Raw genomic sequence first — 11,865 nt, 5'->3', positions numbered from 1 at the left:
ACTCAAGTACTTTATGTTCGGGTCAGCCAACATTGTCTCTGGATCAGATTTGGTGAAAGTTAATTGTTTTTTCGATAGTTTTCGTTCTTTCCTTATATCTATCAAATGTAAACCTTCCATAACATTCTTCACTTACTTTCTAAATCTATTTTGAAGGTTTGCTTTATTTTACAAGGTTTTCAAAGCTTTTCTTTAATGAAAATGGACACGCCCCCCCCCCCCCGAAATACATTTTTACTCCTGCAGTTCATTGGCTAATGGCCGTTATCAAACCATATAAAGTGTAACCGTAACAATTCATGTTTTTTTAAATTAAAAAAAACTATTGTTTTGGAGGAAGTAATGAAAGACGAAACATGGGATTAATTACACATGTACCCTTAATCTAGGTCTGCCGACGTTGTCTCTGGATCATTTTTTGGCGAAAGTAAATTGTTATTCAAATGATTTTTGTTCTCCCCATATATCTATGAAATTTTACTCTTCAATAAAATAAAAAATAGCTATTGTTTTGGAGGAAGTGAAAGACGAAACATGGGATTAATTACTCATGTACCCTTAATCTAGGTCTGCCGACGTTGTCTCTGGATCATTTTTTGGCGAAAGTAAATTGTTATTCAAATGATTTTTGTTCTCCCCATACATCTATGAAATTTTACTCTTCAATAAAGTAAAAAATAGCTATTGTTTTGGAGGAAGTGAAAGACGAAACATGGGATTAATTACACATGAACTTTTAATCTAGGTCTGCCGACGTTGTCTCTGGATCATTTTTTGGAGAAAGTGAATTGTTAATCAAATGAGTTTTGTTTTCCCCATATATCTATGAAATTGTACTCTTCAATAACATCGCTCACTTCCTTACTTAAAGGGATAGTTGAAATCTGTTTTCAGACCGTAAATGCCTTCACAGTGCATGGTTATTGCTCTTATTCTTATCTATGAAACTTATAGTGCCCAGTTAGAACCTAAAAGTGTTATGAAGGTAATTTTAGACCCCAAAATGTGTGAAATTTAGCCAATACGATCATACCAATTCAGTCAGCTCCACTTTCCAAAAAACACGGTGACCGTTAATTAATTATTTAATTAAAAATAACAATACATGAGCCGGCTAATTGAGGGTAATATAAGCAACAAGAAAATGTCAACAAAAAAGCCAACATCGGCATTGGCTGAAATCCCGGCCCCCCCCCCCCCCCCCCCCCCCCCCCCCCCCCCAACTCAGGTTTCGAAATGACCGCATGCGTGTTGCCAAAATGTCCGGTAAAGGGGTACTTTTCGTGCGACAAAGTCCGGCCCGAGAATTGTAAAAAAAGGGGTGTATTTGACTTTTCACCCGGAGATTTCTTTAAAAAGAGGGTGTTTTTCTTTTTTTCTCTCATCTCTTTGGAATCCTGAGAAATTATTCCGAATTGGGGGGGGGGTTAATTGAGCATTTTTCCCGATTTAGGGGGACTCCAAGGCAAGAAAAGCCCGCGAAAAGCCCGCGAAAAGCCCGCGAAAGGGGGGTTCGGAAATGTTGGCAGTCCTCAGATAGGGGGTGCTTTCAAAAAGAGGGAACGAGCATATGCGTAACCTAAATAACACTGAGTGGGAGGGGGGGGCCGAGGCTGAAATACGTCGTCAAAGTCGTTATTTCGTTTATTTTCAACGGTTTTTTCAAATTTTCAAAATATCTAATATTTGTGATGGTACACAAGTATTATAAATCGTTATATTTCAGCCGTCTCTGAACCGATTTTGATCAAACAAAGATGATTTTGTCATTTAAATATTATGTTCTTTCAAATTTGACACTCAGTTTTTCATTATCTCACAAAAAAATCATTTTGTGTAGCGCCCTCTGCAACAGAACTCAACTTTCCTTTTAAGAGATTCTCATGCTCAGCATTGGTCTGCTTGTATGTACGATAATTCGCATTGTATTAGCTATCGATAGAAAGATACTTAATCAATCTCATTTAAAGAGATTGGACAATTTCAAGTCGTTTTCGCTCTGGCAATCATTACCTGCCGATTGTAGCTGGTAAATATTCAAATATTCCCAGGGAAATGACGATATGTCGCTTGGGGATGAGTTTTAATACTTGTTTTTATGCCCTGCCTTCCGTTCAGACGGAACTTTTTTCATCGATGAATATGTTATTGAAAGACCAAATACACTAAAAATTGAACAGCTTTTTAACTCCAATAATGTACAAATACGTGTTAAGCTTAGTAAAATTCTGTCGAAAATAATGCTTCGTTTTCATGAATTTAAGTATGTGCACAAAACATGTTTCTCTCTCTTGTCTTATATCACATTATCAAATTGTTATCAAGAATATTTTCAGTAATTCATTAATTCAAATACCAATTGACTGGTGCCAGTAACTTTCTTTTTCAAATGCTTCCATTAATGTTCTCACTAATTATCGTTGTAATTATTATTATCGTTTTGTTTTTTAATTATTAGTATTATTATTAATATTTTTACTTTTATTAGTATTATTATGATCATAATTTTTCTACCTATTTTCGATAGTGTAATTTTGTCTTGATTAACATTAAAGATGAAGTTGAGTTCTGGTCATGCGATTGCATTGTGAAAGAAACGGTGTGGAACCGACCAGAAAAGGTTGATCATCTAGCATATAAGAATGTGTGTGTATTGCAAGGTTCTGGAATCATCAAATTGATAAGAAATTTGGCCAAGTCTTGGTAAAGTTACAAACACTTGCACAGAAAGATGTATATGGGACTACACGAACACGTGGCGTAAAAAGCCGGCCCCCGATTTTTACGATTTTACATGCATATTTAGAATATGAAGGCATTTGAAGAGCCATGCTTTTCAGGGAACATGTCTTAACTGATGTTCTTCCACACTTGCATAATAAGAATGAGTAATGCTCACAAATTATTTTTTACCTCTTCCCAGAACTTAACCTTCTCTTTAATTCGATTTGAAGTGTATAATTTAAAGTGTTAAATTGACAAGTTCGAACTGATATTAAACTTCTGCAATATCCCAATGTGGTTGACATGAGAATTAATTGTCAATGTCAATGCCTTAGCGCTCATTTTAAACCATGGGTTAAATTTAAACCTCCTTCATGAATTCGGGCCAGTGTGTTTCCAAACTGTGGTAATCGCATTTACTATAATATAATATTCTTGAAACAAAGAAGCGTGTTTTTTCAAATATTTTTTTAATTTCTTTCAAAGACATGAATCTAGAGACTTTTACGATGTCATTGATTTTCAATAAGCCTACTTCAAACCTTTTTTTTTAAATAATACTGTTTGGTTTTGATCTCTTCTATTTGAGTTAAACAAAAATGCCTTCGCTCTTAAAGAGAAGGTTGAGTTCTGGGAAGAGGTGAACAATAATTTGTGAGCGTTATCATAGTTATTATGCAAGTGTGGAAGAACTTCAGATAAAACATGTTCCCTGAAAAGCATGGCTCCTCAATTGCCCTCATATTCTAAATATGCCATGTAACATCGTAAAAATCGGGACGGATTTTTACGCCACGTGTTTGTGTAGTCCCAAATATATCTTTCTATGTACAATGTTTGTAACTTTACCAAGACTTGGCTAATTTTTTAAAATCTTTTTGATGATTCCAGAACCTTGCATTACACACGAATACTTATATGCTAAGTGATCAAACTTTCCTGGTCGATTCCACACCGTTTCTTTCACAATGCAATCGCATGACCAGAACTCAACTTCATCTTTAAATAAGATTTGTTTTAATGAATTTGTTATATTTCTTTCTACTGTCTCTTATAAGTCGAACCAAGTATATACCATCCTCTTGTAATGTTGGAACATTTGTATATCCTCTAAACAAAACATTCACTATTCAAAACCTTCACTATTCGTGTAGGAAGAAGGGCAATATCCAGGCGCTTTGTTTTTAGCAAACTAAAAAACAACTTGCCGACATTTTTATCCGTTAATTTGCCCATGGTTCCGCTAATTCATCGGTTAAATTAGGAGTGTGTAAATCAGTAAAATATCCTTTTAAATTAAGCTGTCTTTCTTTTTAACTAATAAGTTTAAATGAAGTTGATATACACATTTTCTTATATTTGATGCTTTCTTAAATTTTTGCCTTTGTCGCTGCCTAGTTGCAAAATTTGATTTTTTTTTTCTTCAAAATTTCGCTTTTCTAATGACATAAAATATTTAGAGTTCTTCTCTCCTTCTTATTCTTCTGATTATTGAGCTTTTACAGTTCTGTTGGTATACTTTTCTAGTTATTTGGAAGTCTTTTAATATTCATTTATAGTTTCCTGCATTTTTTCACCATTGAGTGTCCGTTCACATTTTGTCATTGATTTTTGTAATTTCTCTTCTGAAATCGTGACATCATTTTCTTTGCTTCTCTTACTTTTGGCATATTTTATTGAGTATTAATTGGCTCTAATTTTGCATACATATCCCGCCAAGACATACAAGAAATGCATTCGTTCTTACTTCTTCATAATAATCACTTTTTGTTAACAGATTCTTATTAAATTTCCAAAATCTGGATCTATGTGTGGTGTCACTAAAGGTTATGCAAAGTTTTGGGAAATGTTGAAAGTTGAATGGATAGTAATTCTTTAAAATTATTGATATATTGGGATGCCCCTGTTGATGTGTTATAATCACTAGAAATTTAGCCCCCTAAAACACTTGTGCTTTCGAGAAATTGAATAATCAAAAATTTACAGGTGCTCCCGGTAAATTTCAAATATTTCAAATAGCGCCTAAGGCCTTTTCATGGTAGCTACGACCATGCAAATCTGAGAATATGCAGTTTCGATATATTATTTCCAAACGGTAATAGCAAATCGGTCGATTTTAACATAAATAAACATTGCTTTAATGCTAAAGCAATATCATTCTTGAAATTTACCATTTACAATTATTTACAATTTCATCACTTTAGACTCGATTAGACTCGAGTATTGTAAATCGCATATGCTTGTAATATGTCCATTTGAACCAAATTCATGATCACATACCAACACTGTGTAATACCTTTAAAGATAGTACACTTTATAAGGAGATCATGTTGGGGGACTTTCCCCATATTTCCGCAAAATAGGACAAGGCCGAACATAAGGTGTGTGTTATTTCCTGTCGTTGGGAAAACATGTTTGGGGACTACCCCATGCATATTCTTACAAAGTAGGCCTATGCCAAATACAAGGTGGGTGTTATTTCCTGTTATTTTGAACAATCATGATCTTTCTTTCCTCTTCTGAGAGATGGGGTTACCTACATGTAAGATGATTTAGGGATCAGCAGAGTCTACAAAAGTCCTGGAAAACTATTAAAAGGTATACATATAAATCATCAACAGTTGTTCAAAAAAATGGTCATGATTTGAAAGTATTACCTGTTTCGTGTCAATTTTCTTATATTTGTTGGAGTATTTTTCCTAAAAACGAAGAAAAAATAGATACGCTTTCTCACCGGTTTCACGGCAAACAACGATGGGGTGTGGGCGTACACGCGTGCGTGAAATAAGCGACTGGAATCTCAGATCCTCATTAAATTCATGCAAGTAATTCACATTATGAATTGAGGATGATCATTCGAAGTGATAAACAGAGTTTTTCGAAAACTGAGCTTATCAAGAACCTCTGCATATCAAATTAAAAATTGAGTTTTTCGGCGATTAACTTAGTTTTCGCCGATAAACTCAGGTTATCGCAATAAGTGGGCATTGGGCGAGTGAAAAACTCTGTTAATCACGAAAAAATAAGTTTATCAGTAACTTTTGGTAAACACGGTTTTCCGCCAAAAAAAAAACTGTTTTTCGGTGATAAACTTAGTTTTTCAAGTGAAAAACTGAGTTTATCGGATGTATTGGGCATCGGGATTGCCATAAGCGGAGATCAAAATTTAATAGGCCAGATATTGCCGGGAGTCCTAATTTTATGATCACGCCATCTTCGGCTGGTATCAAGTAAGTAAGGGGAGGTAACGTTGGTGTAGTGGAGATCAAAAGTAAATAGGCCAGATTCCGGACTATCGCGTATACTACAAACTGAAGTATTATATTTTCTCGAACTTCTCCCCTGCCCCTCTCTCTCTCTCTCTCTCTCTCTATCTCTATCTCCCTCTTTCCCTCTCTCCCTCTCTCTTTCTTGCTCTCCGTGTTTCTCTCTCTTCTCTTTTATCCTGTCTTTTGTATATCTCTTTAACTAGTTTTCTCTTTTAATCCTATTCTCTCTCTCTCTCTATTCTCTTCTCTCTCTTCTTTTCTCTTTTATTCTCTACTCTCCTCTTCTCTCCTCTTCTACCCTTCCTCTATCTCTCTCTTGCGTCTCTTCTTTCTCTCTCTCTCTCTCTCTCTCTCTCACTTAGTTTCTCTTTATTCTCCCTCTCTCTCTCTCTTTCTCATTCTCTTATCCTGTCTCTATCTCCCTCATTTGTCATTTCTTTGACTCTTTTTCTCCCTCCCCCTCTCTCTCTCTCTCTCTCTCTCTTTCTCCTCTTCTTTCATGTCTCTATCTATCTCACTTGTTAGCTCTTCTCTTCTTTAATATCCTGTCTGTACCACTCTCTCACTTTTACAACAATTTTTCTCGCTCTTTCTTACCCCCCCCCCCCCCCCCCTCGTTTCCTCAACAATTTAATCCGTAGATCTGCAGCATAAATCAGAAATTGTTAGTATCAAATATAATATGCTTTCTGTGACCTTTTAATGACTTCTAAGTTGAACACCTCGTAAAGAATTCGTCCGTTATTGGATTTACATTCAAATTAGATAGATTATCAACATTGTTAAACATGTTGTCTTCAACAATTAAGATGGAACTTGTTTTATTTAACCATTTCAATTTTAATGTAGGCCTTTTATTTGTTCTAAAAATTAATAATTCGTAAAACTAAATAAATTGTAATTATAAAACCCTAAAAATACTACATGCGATAACCATGATTATGAGATCGAGCTTCAGATTATGAGATTTAAGCCAAAACATCGCATTATCAGACTATTCACTTCACCCTTATATTACAATATCAACAGGTCAGGCCTTTGTGAGTGTGTGTGCCGAGGTACGCACGAGCGCAAGTTAGGTTCTTGCTTAGTTCGTGCCAAACTCCGTTCATCTGTACAACGGTAGTCTCGCAGACATTATGTATTTCTTAAATCGGCTTGCCATGGCTTTAATGTGTGTAGTCTTCATGTCCTGCGTGACCATGCTGCTACCCCTCCCCCTCCACCCCATTTCGCTTCACCCTCGCTTGCCTGTCATCCCGGAACTCTCGACTAATCTCACACTAATTGTTCCCTACATTATATTGTTTTCTTTTGTTTCCCCTGTTTATTATCATCTACGATCTAATGTTAGCTTTGTCTATTATTACTGAGCTGAATTATTAATTTGTCCTCATTATCCATATAATAATACGCTAACGCGTCGAGGGGGGTATCCGGGGTCCATTTTACGGCGCCCAAATCTCCCCTCCCGCCCGCCCCCGGGCGCCGCCGGGCGGTCCCGCGGACGGACGGGGTTTCAATCTACAGAATTGGCCACGTCCCGGCCCGGTGCGACGTCCCGGTCGTCGTCGACGTCGTCGATGCGTCCGCACGTCCCACTTATCCGTCACGAATTTCATGCTTTAGCATGAAACGGAAGTGGACGAGCGGTCTGAGGTGCCGGTTTTTGCGTTCGATTCGCCGGCAGCTCTTGCACTTTTTGCACGCACGGGTTCGATCCCGCCTCCGTCTCAAGTGTTTTTTTTTTCTTCCCCGTGTTTGTTTTGTATATTTTAGATGTTGTAATCTTTACCATTTTTTTAATTTTAATTAAAATGTAGACCTCATATTTAAAATTTAAACGAGTTGAGTCTTTATTTGATATTTAATAGCTTATTTCATGATATCTAACGTTAGGCCTAAAATCAGCGCAACAGATGTCTTCCCATATCCATGTCCAAACTTAGAGACCTATTTCCATCATTATTGCCGGGATTTTTATATAGTTTTCGTGAGTGGAGGTATGAAATCAAAGCTTATTTTGTGATTATTCTGGCCATGTTTACTCAGTTTTTATTATCATTTATTAAAGGAAAGTTTTCACAAGAAAATCAGAGAAAAACATCGTTCAGTTTCAAGAGCTCTGCCGTACGCATACAGTGTGTAGTGCAGTGCAGCTGCGCTGGCTGCTCGACTGAGCTGAGTGAGTGAGTGAGCTAGCTATTCAGAGTCGAAGAGACTATGAAGGGCCAAACATGCCAATATTCGACAACTATACGCTATATTATGTATCCATCCATGCGACTATTTATGTCTATCCATTCATTGAAGTAGGCCTACACGTGAACACAACAGCGGGCAGGCCGAAGTGCCATAAGATCGTTGGGGGGGGGGGGCAAAATATTTTTTTTTGCATCTAATTACATGTTACAAAAAAAATCTGCATCTTACATGTTACATGCAGACCCCACAAAACATTTTTCAAAGTGTGGGGGGGGGGTCAGGTAGATCGAAGCGAGTTGAGTGTAGGCGTGGGGTCCACGGGTTGTGGGGGGGCGAGGGGGATCAGGTAGATCGAAGCGAGTTAAGTGTAGGCGTGGGGTCCACGGGTTTCAAGGGGCCATAAACCCCCGAAAGCTCGGGGGGTTTAGGCGTTTAATTAGGGTCAGATGAGCATATTTTTAATACTTTATTTGGCGTGGGGTCAATACGTAGAGTTGCGTAGTGTTGCGTACCAACTACGCTGGCCTACGTTACTATATGCTGGGGGACGGAAAGGGTTACGCAACATGAACGAAAACAATTCAACATGTTTAATTTTTTTCGCGTACTTTCGGCGTAGAAACTTGACGCAGAAAGTACGCCTTTTTACGCAACACTACGCTACATGACTACGCAACAGTACGCAACCCTACGCCAGATTAACAAAGCAGTAAAAGCTTTCCACACAGTAAGCAACCATAAGCAAACCTGTACGCCAGCCTACGCATAACCTACGCAGGGACTATTTTCCCATTAATACGCAGCCTAATTTCTGCGTAGTCGGTACGCCACACTACGGAACTCTACGCAGTTCCAGTGGCTTAAAGAATAACTACTGGTATAGTTGGATCGTTTTTGTTTTTTTATATAAGGCCAAATTAAAAGAAAAACATGTTTAGCGTCCTGTTTTTTCGAAAAATGGGAAGGAGGCCCTTTTTTTCTTTTTTTTTCTTTCAAAATGGCCGCTCCGTACATTTTCCCTGACATTCAGCATATTTTTCAAGATGGCGGCCGACAATTTTTTTTTTTCTTTTTTAAAATCAGAAATACATTTTAGCAGTGCTTTTCATGTTTTTTTTCTTTCAAAAAAATAAAAAAATAAAAAATAAATAAATAAATAAAAAAAAAAATAAAAAAAAAAAAAAAAAATAGGAGGCGGCCCCAAAAAAGGAAGCAGGCGGGAACGCTGTTTTTTTTCTTTCAAAAATAAAAAAAATAAAAAAATAAAATATTTTTAAAAAAAGCGGGCGGGGACGCTAAACATGTATATTTTTTTAATGGCCTGAATGGCAAATAAAGTTCTTGGTGGTTTTAATTTAGACAGTCTCTATATATCTATTTACACCCCCGCCCCCCTCTAGAATCCCGCGGATTTCCGCGGGTCCTGCTAGTCTATAATAGTAATACGCTAAGGCTCCGCGGGGGGGCATGACGTCTCCGCCGGCCTTTGTATTCTATTGTTTTTTAATGAGATCGCCGACCCAAGTTGGAGACACACGACCGATGACTGTCCACTCACATTAAGTTGCGTATTAAATGCACGACGCACAGGGTCGGGCTTACCCGAGTAAAGCATCTTTCTATAGGATATCCATTGTATAGTAGCTGCACGAGCCACAGAGATACACACGAAGCTTCCCGTCCACGTCCAAACTTAGAGACCTATTTCCATCATTATTGCCGCGATTTTTATATAGGTGTCGTGAATGGAGGTATGAAATGAAAGCTTATTTTGTGATTATTACGGCCATGCTACTAAATTTTGATTATCATTTTCTAAAGGAAAGTTTTCACAAGAAAACCATTGGACTGACAATTCAGTCGCAAGCTGCCTTCAGTCAGTGCAGTGCTGCTGTGCAGTGTGTGTGAGCTGCAATTTAACTCCAGCAAGCTCCAACACCGGCTCCGCGCACCGCAGGCGTCTGAGGCCTGCGGCGCCGGTGTTCGAGCTTTCTGGAGTTACACTGTGTGTGTGTATGTGTGAGTTCAGCTGAGCTGAGCTCGAGTCGAATAGATTTGACACTTTGAAATTGTTATCTGTTGGTTTGCATCATTATTGCCGCGATTTCAATATAGTTTCGTGAATAGATTTACGAAACCTGATCTTAGAATTAGTAAAAGTATTACTAATGTTTACGTTTTTAAACGACTGTCTGATTTTCTTGTGAAAATTTTACTTTGAAAAATGATTATCGAAATTCATGGTCAGAAATAATCACAATCTAGGGTCTATTATGTTACAGTTCTTGCATCAAATCAATGCATGAAAACTTAGTTATTGAACTAGAAAAATGTTTTTTTTTTTTAAATAGGCAATTATGAAGTATAGGAAGCCTGAAACCTGTCCTGAGCCTACTAAACAAATCTCAACAAAGTGTAGGCCTATCCTTTTATGAATTAATGAAAAAGTAGCCCCAGAAAAAAGAGCCCCCGAAAGTTGGAAAAAGTAGTCCCCGAAAATTTCCCAAAAATTTGAAATGGAGCCCCCGAAATGAAAAACTTAATTTTTTGCCTGCGCCCCCCTCTAGAATCCCTCGGATTTCCGCGGGTCCTGAGTTGAGTGTATATATAATATAGGCGTGGGGTCCACGGGTTTCAAGGGGCCATAAAAACCCCAAAAGCTCGGGGGTTACGTTCTCCAAAGTTGGGGGGGGGGGGTGTGGGAGATCGAGATCAGATCGCAGCGAGTTGAGTGTATATATAATATAGGCGTGGGGTCCACGGGTTTCAAGAGTCCATAAACCCCCGAAAGCTCGGGGGGTTTAGGTGTTTAATTAGGGTCAGATGAGCATATTTTTAATACTTTATTTGTGACACTTGCGGGTCACTAATTGGCGTGGGGTCAATACGTAGAGTTGCGTAGTGTTGCGTACAAACTACGCTGGCCTACGTTACTATATGCTGAGGAACGAAAAGGGGTACGCAAGATGAAAGAAAACAATTCAACATGTTTAATTTTTTTTGCGTACTTTCGGCGTAGAAACTTGACGCAGAAAGCAGCCTTTTTACGCAACACTACGCTACATGCCTACGCAACAGTACGCTACCCTACGCCAGATCGACAAAGCAGTAAAAGCTTTCCACACAGTAAGCAACCATAAGCAAACCTGTACGCCAGCCTACGCATAACCTACGCAGGGACTATTTTCCCATTAATACGCAGCCTAATTTCTGCATAGTCGGTACGCCACACTACGGAACTCTACGCAGTTCCAGTGGCTTAAAGAATAATTACCGGTACAGTTGGATCGTTTTTTTAATTTTTATATAAGGCCAAATTAAAAAAAAAAACATTTTTAGCATCCTGTTTTTTCGAAAAATGGGAAGGAGGAGGCCCTTTTTTTTTTTCTTTCAAAATGGCCGCTCCGTACATTTTTCCCTGACATTCGGGCTATTTTTCAAGATGGCGGCCGACAATTTTTTTTTTTCTTATTTAAAATCAGAAATACATTTTAGCAGTGCTTTTCATGTTTTTTTTCTTTCAAAAAATAAAAAATAAATTAAAAAAAAAAATAAAAAAAAAAAAAAAAAAAAAATAGGAGGCGGCCCCCCAAAAAGGAAGCAGGCGGGGACGCTGTTTTTTTTTCTTTCAAAAAAAAAAAATAGGAGGCGGCCCCCAAAAAGGAAG

Source organism: Strongylocentrotus purpuratus, unplaced genomic scaffold (assembly GCF_000002235.5).
Source record: "Strongylocentrotus purpuratus isolate Spur 01 unplaced genomic scaffold, Spur_5.0 spur5_scaffold_16, whole genome shotgun sequence".
NCBI lineage: Eukaryota > Metazoa > Echinodermata > Echinoidea > Camarodonta > Strongylocentrotidae > Strongylocentrotus > Strongylocentrotus purpuratus.
This window is presented reverse-complemented; position numbering follows the sequence as displayed.